This window comes from Argopecten irradians, unplaced genomic scaffold (assembly GCF_041381155.1).
Source record: "Argopecten irradians isolate NY unplaced genomic scaffold, Ai_NY scaffold_1116, whole genome shotgun sequence".
NCBI lineage: Eukaryota > Metazoa > Mollusca > Bivalvia > Pectinida > Pectinidae > Argopecten > Argopecten irradians.
This window is the reverse complement of record NW_027188583.1, coordinates 6,378-16,137: the sequence shown is the minus strand read 5'-3', so window position 1 is coordinate 16,137 and position 9,760 is coordinate 6,378. Positions and strand designations below refer to the sequence as shown.

The 9,760-nt window shown below is 35.1% G+C and overlaps 1 pseudogene; it reads right to left on the bottom strand.

The window, feature by feature from the left end:
* Positions 1-4,777: 4,777 nt before the first annotated feature.
* Positions 4,778-7,770, bottom strand: LOC138313955 (monocarboxylate transporter 12-like; annotated as a pseudogene).
* Between the last annotated feature and the right edge of the window lie 1,990 nt (positions 7,771-9,760).

Below are 9,760 nucleotides of genomic sequence, written 5' to 3'. Positions count from 1 at the left end.
ATCTGATCATTTGGAAGGGGAAATCTCATATCAAGAGGCAGGACAAACTTTAAAATTAATGAAATATAATAAAAGTCCAGGATCAGATGGATTTACTACAGAATTTTTTAAATGTTTCTGGGGAAAATTGGGGGATTTTATTGTAAGATCAATAAATTTTGGCTATCGTTCAGGCCAACTTTCTATCACATAGAGACAAGGAATTATAACTTGCATACCAAAGGCAGATAAACCTAGGCATTTCATTAAAAATTGGAGACCTATATCACTTTTAAACATTGTTTATAAGATTGCATCTGGTACTATTGCTAATAGAATAAAAACCGTTCTTAATAAATTAATAAGTGATGATCAAACTGGTTTTATTTCTGGGCGTTATATTGGAGTAAATACTAGATTAATATATGATATTATGCATTATACTGAGGAAAATGACATACCAGGCATGCTTTTGATGATTGATTTTGAGAAGGCCTTTGATTCGGTGTCGTGGCTATTTATAGAAAAAGTTCTTCTTTTATTTGGTTTCGGAAATAGTATTATAAACTGGTTTAAAACTCTACATTGTAATGTACAATCTGCTATTAATCAGGGTGGAAATATCTCTTCTTTCTTTGGTATTGGGAGGGGCTGCCGTCAGGGGGATCCTATCGCACCATATTTGTTTATTCTTTGTGCTGAAATTCTAGCTATAAAACTGCGAAATAATAAAGATATAAAAGGAGTAAATGTTGAAAATTGTCCTATTTTGTTATCTCAGTATGCAGATGATACTTCACTTATACTCGACGGTTCGGAGAAATCTCTAAAAGAATCAATTATGGAACTTAATAGATTTGCAAAAATTTCTGGACTTAAAATGAATGTTGATAAAACGCAAGTGATTTGGATTGGTAGCAAGAAATATAGTGAAGACTCTTTTTTACCGGAACTTAAATTACAGTGGGGAAAGGAAAAATTCGAATTGCTAGGTATTGTTTTTAGTGTAAATCTCCATGAAATGCCAAAACTTAACTTTGACAAAAAAACTAATCAGACTAAAATCTTTGTTAAAAGTATGGAAAAGAAGATCTTTAACACCTATAGGAAAAAATCACATTATCAAATCCCTACTTATCTCACAATTCAATCATCTTTTTATATCTCTTCCCAATCCAGATAATAAATTTATAAGCAAACTTAATTCAGTATTATTTGACTATTTATGGAATGGGAAACCTGACAAAATTAAAAGGGAGACAACCACACAAAATTATGCAAATGGAGGATTGAAAATGATAAATACCATAGCTTTTATAAATTCTCTTAAACTTACATGGGTAAGAAGACTTTATCAGACTAAAGAGAAATGGCAGACAATTCTAAAAACTTTTATCAATATTGATCTTCTTTCAAATTGTGGTTCGGAATATATAAAGATGTGTGAAAATAAATGTAAAAATAAATTCTGGAGTGATGTTTTTAAATCGTGGTATATGTTAAGCTCAAAATATAACGAGAAAATCTGTCAGGAAAACATTTTGATGGCTCCTATTTGGTATAACAGTGATATTAAGGTGGATAGGAAGATAATCTTCTATAAAAACTATTATCAGAAAGGTGTGTGTATCATAAATGACATTGTTAAGAGTGTAGAAGGAAGTTTATTTTACACATATCAAGAATTTATTCAGATTTACCAAGTTAACACAAATTTTTTACAGTACCAAGGTCTTGTTTCAGCTACCAAAAAACTAATTTCTTCATATGATTTACAAAGAAAACAAATTCATTATCCATATATGCCTATTAATCTGCAACTCTTTCTCAAAGATAGAAAAGGATCAAAACTGTTTTATAACTTTTTAAACAAGTCCGATATAATACCGTCCACGGTTCTAGAAAATGGAATGCAATTTTTAACAATATAGATCATGAAACTTGGTGTAAAATATATAAAATTCCATTTAATGTTACAACAAATACTAAACTACAGTGGTTCCAATATAGATTAATCCATTATATTTTGGCAACAAATTCATTTTTGTTTAAAATCAGAGTAGTTATCTCCCCTCTTTGTGTACTATGCAAAACTGAGCCTGAAACTATTACACACTTGTTATGGGAGTGTGAGGAAGTGCAAGGATTACTTGAAAGTTTTGACACATTATTACAAGCTCTCTTAATTCCCTTTTCTGTTAATAAAAAATCCTTTCTTTTTGGACTCTTGCATGAAAATTATCTCCATAGTAATAGAGTGGACAATGAAATTATCATAATTATAAAGCAATACATTTACAGAATGAGATGTTTACACAACTCATTAAGCATCAACGCTCTTATCAACACAATTAAAGACCATTATACAATTCAAAAATATATTTCAAATAGTAAAGATGAAAAAGTAAAACTTAAATTTGAAAATGAATGGAGAAAATGGGAAAAACTAATCAAGTTATAATTGCACTTTGTCACACATTTACTTTATTAAACTTTTTAAATCCATATTTATAATTTGTTTATTTTATTTCATTTTATCCCCCCCTTCCCCTTTCCCTGCACAAAGCCGAAATAGCTTTTTTTTTTTTTTTTTTTTTTTTTTTTGATTAAAGATTTTTTATACAGTTATAATTGTTCCTCCGTCTCCATCCTACCTAGACTCTTAACTTTTTTTTTTTTTTTTTTCTTTCTTTTCATTTTTCCTTTTTCTTTCTTTATAACTCTATCACTCTTTTCTTTTTCTTCTAATCCTGTCTTTGATTCCTTTCCTTCCTTAATATTCAATACAATATAATTTTTCCCCTCATCTCCAAACTCCTAATTCGTATAATTTTTTTTCTACATATGTACTAGAAATTTAAGCTTCGTATTTGTATGTATGTGAATGTATATGCATGTGTTAAATATATGAGTGTATGTTTTTTTAAGTAAGTATGTATGTGTTTGAGAGTCTATTGAGTGTATTTATATTATATTTAATTGTACTGAATGAAAATCATGAATAAAAAGATAATTATAAAAAAAAATGAAAGGATTAAGACAGAGAAATTGTATATATATGAAAACGTATATATCCTGTTTATATATTGGAAATTGATAACATATTACTAGAATAAATGAAAATTTGAACACAAATGATAGTTTGTTTCAACTTAATTGCCATTTCATTAAAATAATGCATTTTTCATGTGAAACAGTTTTGAATAATTTCCTAATTTTAGTTGACGTTATTTGAGTGTCTGTATCAATGGCCGCCTCCCACAAGTTGTTGATACATCTGGAGACGCGTGAGGAATCCAGTTGCTTTGGTGGATGTTCATCAGATCCCCACTCCATAAACACGCTGCTGTCCTCGCTAATTGATTAAACTGGATGTTTCGGAATCAACGCCCGAATATCCAGGAACATGGTAAGTTCGGCATAGAGCGATGACTGCAGATAGAGCACAGCGACATTCAAAATGTTATGATTGGTGACATTTATGACGTATCCGCTCTCAACTCTGACAGCTTTTCTCACAGCTCTAAGGGTAATCCCAGAGATTGTACATGTCAGTGAAGCTTTGCATGATTTTAAATAGCAGATTCAGATATTAGAAAGGAAGTTAGGGTTGGGGAAGATGAACAATTATTTAATTATTTAAAGGATTGAAAATAATGAAGCAAAAACGTTTGTTTAATGGTAATAATAGCATGAAAAATCTGCAACAAAAAGTTCTTTAAAGTTGAGAAAATACCAAACCTAAGCAAAATCCGTTTTAGATTCTGGCTCCCACTATTTCAGACATAGATACATGTTATATACAAAAATGCATGGCAAATTCGCCACTGGAAACTTTTGTTTGTTTGATTAATTTACGTCCTATTAACAGCCAGGGTCATGTAAGGACGTTCTCCCATGTACGCAGTCGTCCTTCTGCCTTTATGCTAAGCACAAGCAGGAACAAAAATCTACCACTTTTATAGACTATGGTGTGTTTCGGACAGAACCCAAAAACTTCCTCACAGGAGCAAACGATCAACCGAATACCAAAAGCAAGTTGGTGTCAAGGAGGCAGAATGTTAATATTTATGGTAAAATTGATTTCAAAAAGTGATGCACATGTATTATGCGCCCAGGTGTGATGTGACATTAACCAATAGGTACTGTAAGTGGTCGATATGTCAAAATGAACGCCTAACGGTTTCGGAATTCAATGCAGGCGGCCAGGTCTTGTGGTTAAAATGGGCATCGAGGAGGAGGGAAATAGAAAAGAAACTAACATTAGTGCAGAAGAGCACCGCTCTAGTCTCCGTCACAGGCCAAGACACACCAAACCAGTCGTCCCACTCCTTCCCTTTATGCTGATCACTAAGCAGGAGAAGAAACTACCGATTTAATAGTTTGGTGTGTCTCGGTCCGGGGACAGAACCCGGAGCTTACCTAACAGGGGCGAGTGTTCACCAGAAGGCCAAAATCGAGGTGGTGTCACGGGAGATATTAGGAAAAAAAAGTTAGTCAGGAAGAAAGAAAAAAATATCCTTAATTTAGTCTTCTTTGGCGATCATGCAATAGGGGCAGCTGGTACAATTCTAATGCCCTACATGTATTCCATATAGAGCGATTTTGACAGGAAAATTTATTTTTTCGATTTCAAAAAGAAATTATTCTGGAGATATTAACACTATTTTTACCGACTTCAGCCTTTCTTTGCCCGACTTATCACTTAAGTGGAAATAAACTTGTGTTGAAGTTAAAAATATACCGCATCTCTGAAAACAACACATACAACGGGAGGCCGTCCTGAAATGACACTGGCTATGAACAGAAAGTATGCTTTGATATGTAAACAAAGAAATATAAATTATATGGACTTGAATGACGTTGGTAAAACACTTGATGTTGTATCAGCTGTGGAGTGTCTTCGGGTGATTTCGACTGTCATTTGTTGATCCCGTCTTGCCATACAGCTTAGTGGTAAGCTAAGTAGTCCCGCGAGTCCGATGACGGCACCGCCGAAGTAAAACGCACTGTTGTAACTCCCGCTCATTTCAGATAAAATACCTGGAAATAAACATACCAAGTAATTGTCTAAATAGCAATGATTTATTACAGTTTGTGTTGGGACTTAAAATATTATATCAAACACTTCCAATACCTACTAACTGTTAATACTTTTACCATTTACAATTTAAAGCGAAACAAATACATCTTTTTTATATTTGCGTTCCTTTTTAAATCATTATAAATATCATGTTCGGTGTGGTTTTTATGTAATACTAGTTGTAATACTAAGGACACTAATGTGATTGAAATACAGATTGTTATTGTCACTAAGAGGAACGGAGTAGTTGTAAGGATCTGTACTAGATTGAAAGGACGCCAAACTGAAAGTAACATAACTACGGTCTGTAGTAACAACTACCTGCAATAGGTGACCCAATGAATAAGGCAACGCCCATACACAGGAACTCTATTCCCAGTGCCGACGAGAGGACATGGAGACCCATCAGTTTTGACAAGAATGATCGTTAGTAGTGAGGCGAAAGTGGCTGTTGGGTGACAAGAATAGCAGTGTTTTTATTGGCAAACTGAAAAATAACATTCTCTATTTTTTCCGATTCGATAGATTTCATGTCTTTCTGTCTTGATTTACCGCATTTTATGTTAATTTCTCTGGTAAGCAACATGTAGCCTCTACAAATCCTTATTATCACTCTCTGTTTAAAAAGAGTCTGACAGCATCGTATTATGGGTCTGTCGAATTGGCTAATCAGACCATAGCTGTTAATAGGACGTTAATTAATCAAACAAACAAAGATTACAGATTAGGTTACCTGTAGTGGCTCCATACACAGCGGAGTACAGCGCCAGACTTGCAAAACGTGGTGTAATATGGAACCATGCTAGTGGTTAGCGCCCCTATCAACAACATGACACTGTTTAGAACAAGAGTATTCACACACGACTTGTCAGATATGTAACCGACCAGGACACGTGACACAAATACTCGATATCCCGATGATTGAAATCAGAAGAGCACTTTCCCGGGAGGACAGGCCGACAGATACACTATGTACAGGCAGGTAACTGAATGGAATGTTATATCCTGAAAAGAAGAAAATACAGAAAGGACAGAATAACATTTATAAATTAGTTGTCGTTCCGTGACTGATATTCAGCTATATCCACTCAGAGAATATTTTATGGCGAAAATAAGGCCACCATGGATAATAACATATATTTGGTCGTTTCATTAGAGCCATTTAGTTGGTTTTATTAATTACGTCCTATTAAGAGATGTAATGGTTATTAAGAAGGACGATCCCTTGTTTAATTAGTGCCTCACTGAAGCATGCCGCAAAACACAGCCAACCCGGACACATTATAATACTGACAATGGGGAACCAGTCATCCCATGCTATTTATTCTCGGTGCTAAGCAGAAACTACGACCACCTTTATGGAGTTACCTTTAATTATCGTCAGGAAGCTAATTATCGTCAGATAGGATTTGATTAATATAACGCTAGAATCAACTGGATGTGACCGAGGAACGGATTAAATTTCCGATTACAACCTAATTGATCTTTATCAATTATATAATATTTAAATAGAATTAAGGAAAACTCACTAACACAGCTGGAAGATGTGGAACAAATCTTCTGGAATAATAATGTTTAGATGAAAATAAAAATGCGTTTTCTTAAAATAAAAATTGTATTACCCATCATATTGAAGAAACAGCAGCATATCTGAAAGCAAGAACACAGGTTGTTTCAGCAATGATAGTTCAAATATTTCCGTAATTGGCAACATCCCCTTAGATTTAGTGAGGTTCTTTGTGACGTAACGGTAGAGGTTCTTTGTGACGTAACGGTAGAGGTTTTTTGTGACGTAACGGTAGAGGTTTTTTGTGACGTAAGGGTAGACTTTTCAAAGGTTTTTCTGTGCTCTGATGAAGAAGCCACTACAGACAGGTCTATACAAGGCACCACACACCACAGTATTTAGAACAATCGCAGACATTATCCAAATTGTTTCCTTGCCATCCATATAACTCTAGGAGAAATTCAATGGTTTGGAGCCATCACTAAAGCACCTACTCCAGATCCGGATACTGCTATTCCGGTAGCAAGAGCTCTGCGCTTCTCGAAATACATTCCAACAATAACAAGGGAAGTTGGATATAGTAACGCCAATCCAAAACCTAAGAATTAAACAAAATCACATGAGTTTGAATATATAATGAAACAAACATGAAGCCCGTGGGCCTTAACACGGTCTATCTATACAACAAAGTCGTTTAAAGACCCCTGTGACCTTGATTGAAGATCAAAGTTATGCATTTGAACAAACTTGGTAGCCCTTCATCCCAGCATGATGCAGGCCCAATATGAGTATCCTGGGCCTTTTGGTTCTCGAGAAGAAGTCATTTAAATATTTTAGCCTATTTGACCCCAGTGACCTTGAATGAATGTCAAGGTCATAATTTGAGCAAACTTGCATTTTGGTAACCCTTCACCTAATCATGCTCCAGGTCCAATATGAGTATTCTAGGCCTTTCAGTTCTTAAGAAGAAGTCGTTTAAAGATTGTAGCCTATTTAAACCCATGTTACCTTGAATGAAGGTCACGGACCTTCATTTGAACAAACTTTGTAGCCCTTCACCCCAGCATGCTGCGGGCCCAATATAAGTATCCTGGGCCTTTTGGTTTTTGAGAAGAAGTCGTTTAAAAGTCTTAACATATTTGAACCCCTGTGACCTTAAATGACGGTCAAGGTCCTTCATTTGAACAAACTTGGTAGCCATTCATCCCAGCATGCTGAGTACCCTGGTCCTTCTGATTCTTGAAAAGAAGTTTAAAGATTTTGCCTTTTTGACCCCCATGACATTGAATGAAGATCAAGTTTATTCATTTGAACAAATTTGATAGGCCTTAATCCAAGCTTGTCAAGGCCCCAATATCAGATCTCTAGGCCTCGGAGTTATTCACAAGAAGTCCTTTAAATGATTTAAGCCTATTTGACCCATGTGATGGACAGTTGGAATGAAGGTTCAAGGTCCTTAATTTGAACAAACCTCATCTCAGCATGCTACATGCCCAATGTATCATGGGCCTTCTGGTTCATGAGAAGAAGTCGTTTAAAAAATTAGCCTTTTGACCCTTCTAACCTTGAATGATTGTTTGTTTGTTTGATTAATTAACGTCCTATTAACAGCTATGGTCATGTAAGGACGGCCTCCAATGTATGCGGTTTGTTTGTTTGTTTGATTAATTAACGTCCTATTAACAGCTATGGTCATGTAAGGACGGCCTCCCATGTATGCGGTGTGTTGCGTGTATGTTGTTGGAGGTGCGTGTTTTGGGAGACTGCGGTATATTCGTGTTGTGTCTTCTTGTATAGTGGAACTGTTGCCCTTTTTATAGTGCTATATCACTGAAGCATGCCTCCGAAGACACCAGGCAACACACCCCACCCGGTCACATTATACTGACAACGGGCGAACCAGTCGTCCCACTCCCTGTATGCTGAGCGCTAAGCAGGAGCAGAAACTACCACTTTTATAGACTTTGGTGTGTCTCGGCCAGGGGACAGATCCCAGAGCCTTCCTCACAGGTGTGTTGCGTGTATGTTGTGCGAGGTGCGTGTTTTGGGAGACTGCGGTATGTTCATGTTGTGTCTTCTTGAAAGAGGTAGTGTAATGGAAATGTTCCTTTCCTTTATTCAGAAAGAAAATTTTAATCCAACAAAAACAAAAAAATAATTATGAAAATCGATCCAGAAATCTTCGAGATATTTAAGATCGAAATTTGCCCATTTGCACCTGTTTGAAAAACAATCAACGCAACTTCCGGTTTGGCTTCGAAGCATTGTGACGTCATATGAGCAACATTCAAGGCAGTGAGAGCGACCACCTGGCGGTACCGCGAACGAAGGAATAGCTTTTTATTAGGGGGAATCGCTATATTGCACACTTTTAAGAATGTTCGTTTTAGTATATTATTGATACTTTTCTTATATATGATATTTAATGCATTTTGACTAATTTTCAGTCGAATTTCACGTTCGTTTTTCAACGAATTTTCCATAAATTCTGTGTTAGTGCTTAACAAAAAATTGACGTCAATATCATGTTCCGCTGGCGATAAAAATGCATGTAACATTAAAATATAAATTAAATAGACCACGGAAAATCATACCATTATTATGGAATCTGCAAATTTTTATCTACGATCATACGGAATTTAATTAAATTTGGTTAAATAACGAAACTGTGACAATCAACTAAAAATATGTCAAAAGGCATGAAATATATTAAAAAAAATTATACAATACCAGGAAATCTGATTTTACAATTAATTGCAATTTGCAAACGTAAAGAATTGATTTCGACAATGTCATAGGCCAAATACACGTAACTTTTCAGTTTTTTTAACCACAAACATATATGTACAAGAAAGTTTACCACGTTCTCTCTGCATAAAATGTTAACTGAAGCTAGGTACATTTGTAAGTTGTTACTGAGAAGACATGAACGTGCCTCAGACATTGACATATCTGAGCTTTAATTTCCAATATCGCAAGATTTTACAGCAATCAACTTAAAGTTCGCTGTTCAGTATTTACTCCGTTCATAGGGAGTTTACGGCGTATACATCAAATTTAGTAGATTTTACAGTGATAGGTATTTTATTCTGGTTATGCAAAATACAAGTCCCGGAACGTAAATTAACGTTTTTTTGCAACATATACTTGAAGATTTCTGTATAGCGACACATTTCATATCATATGCTTCG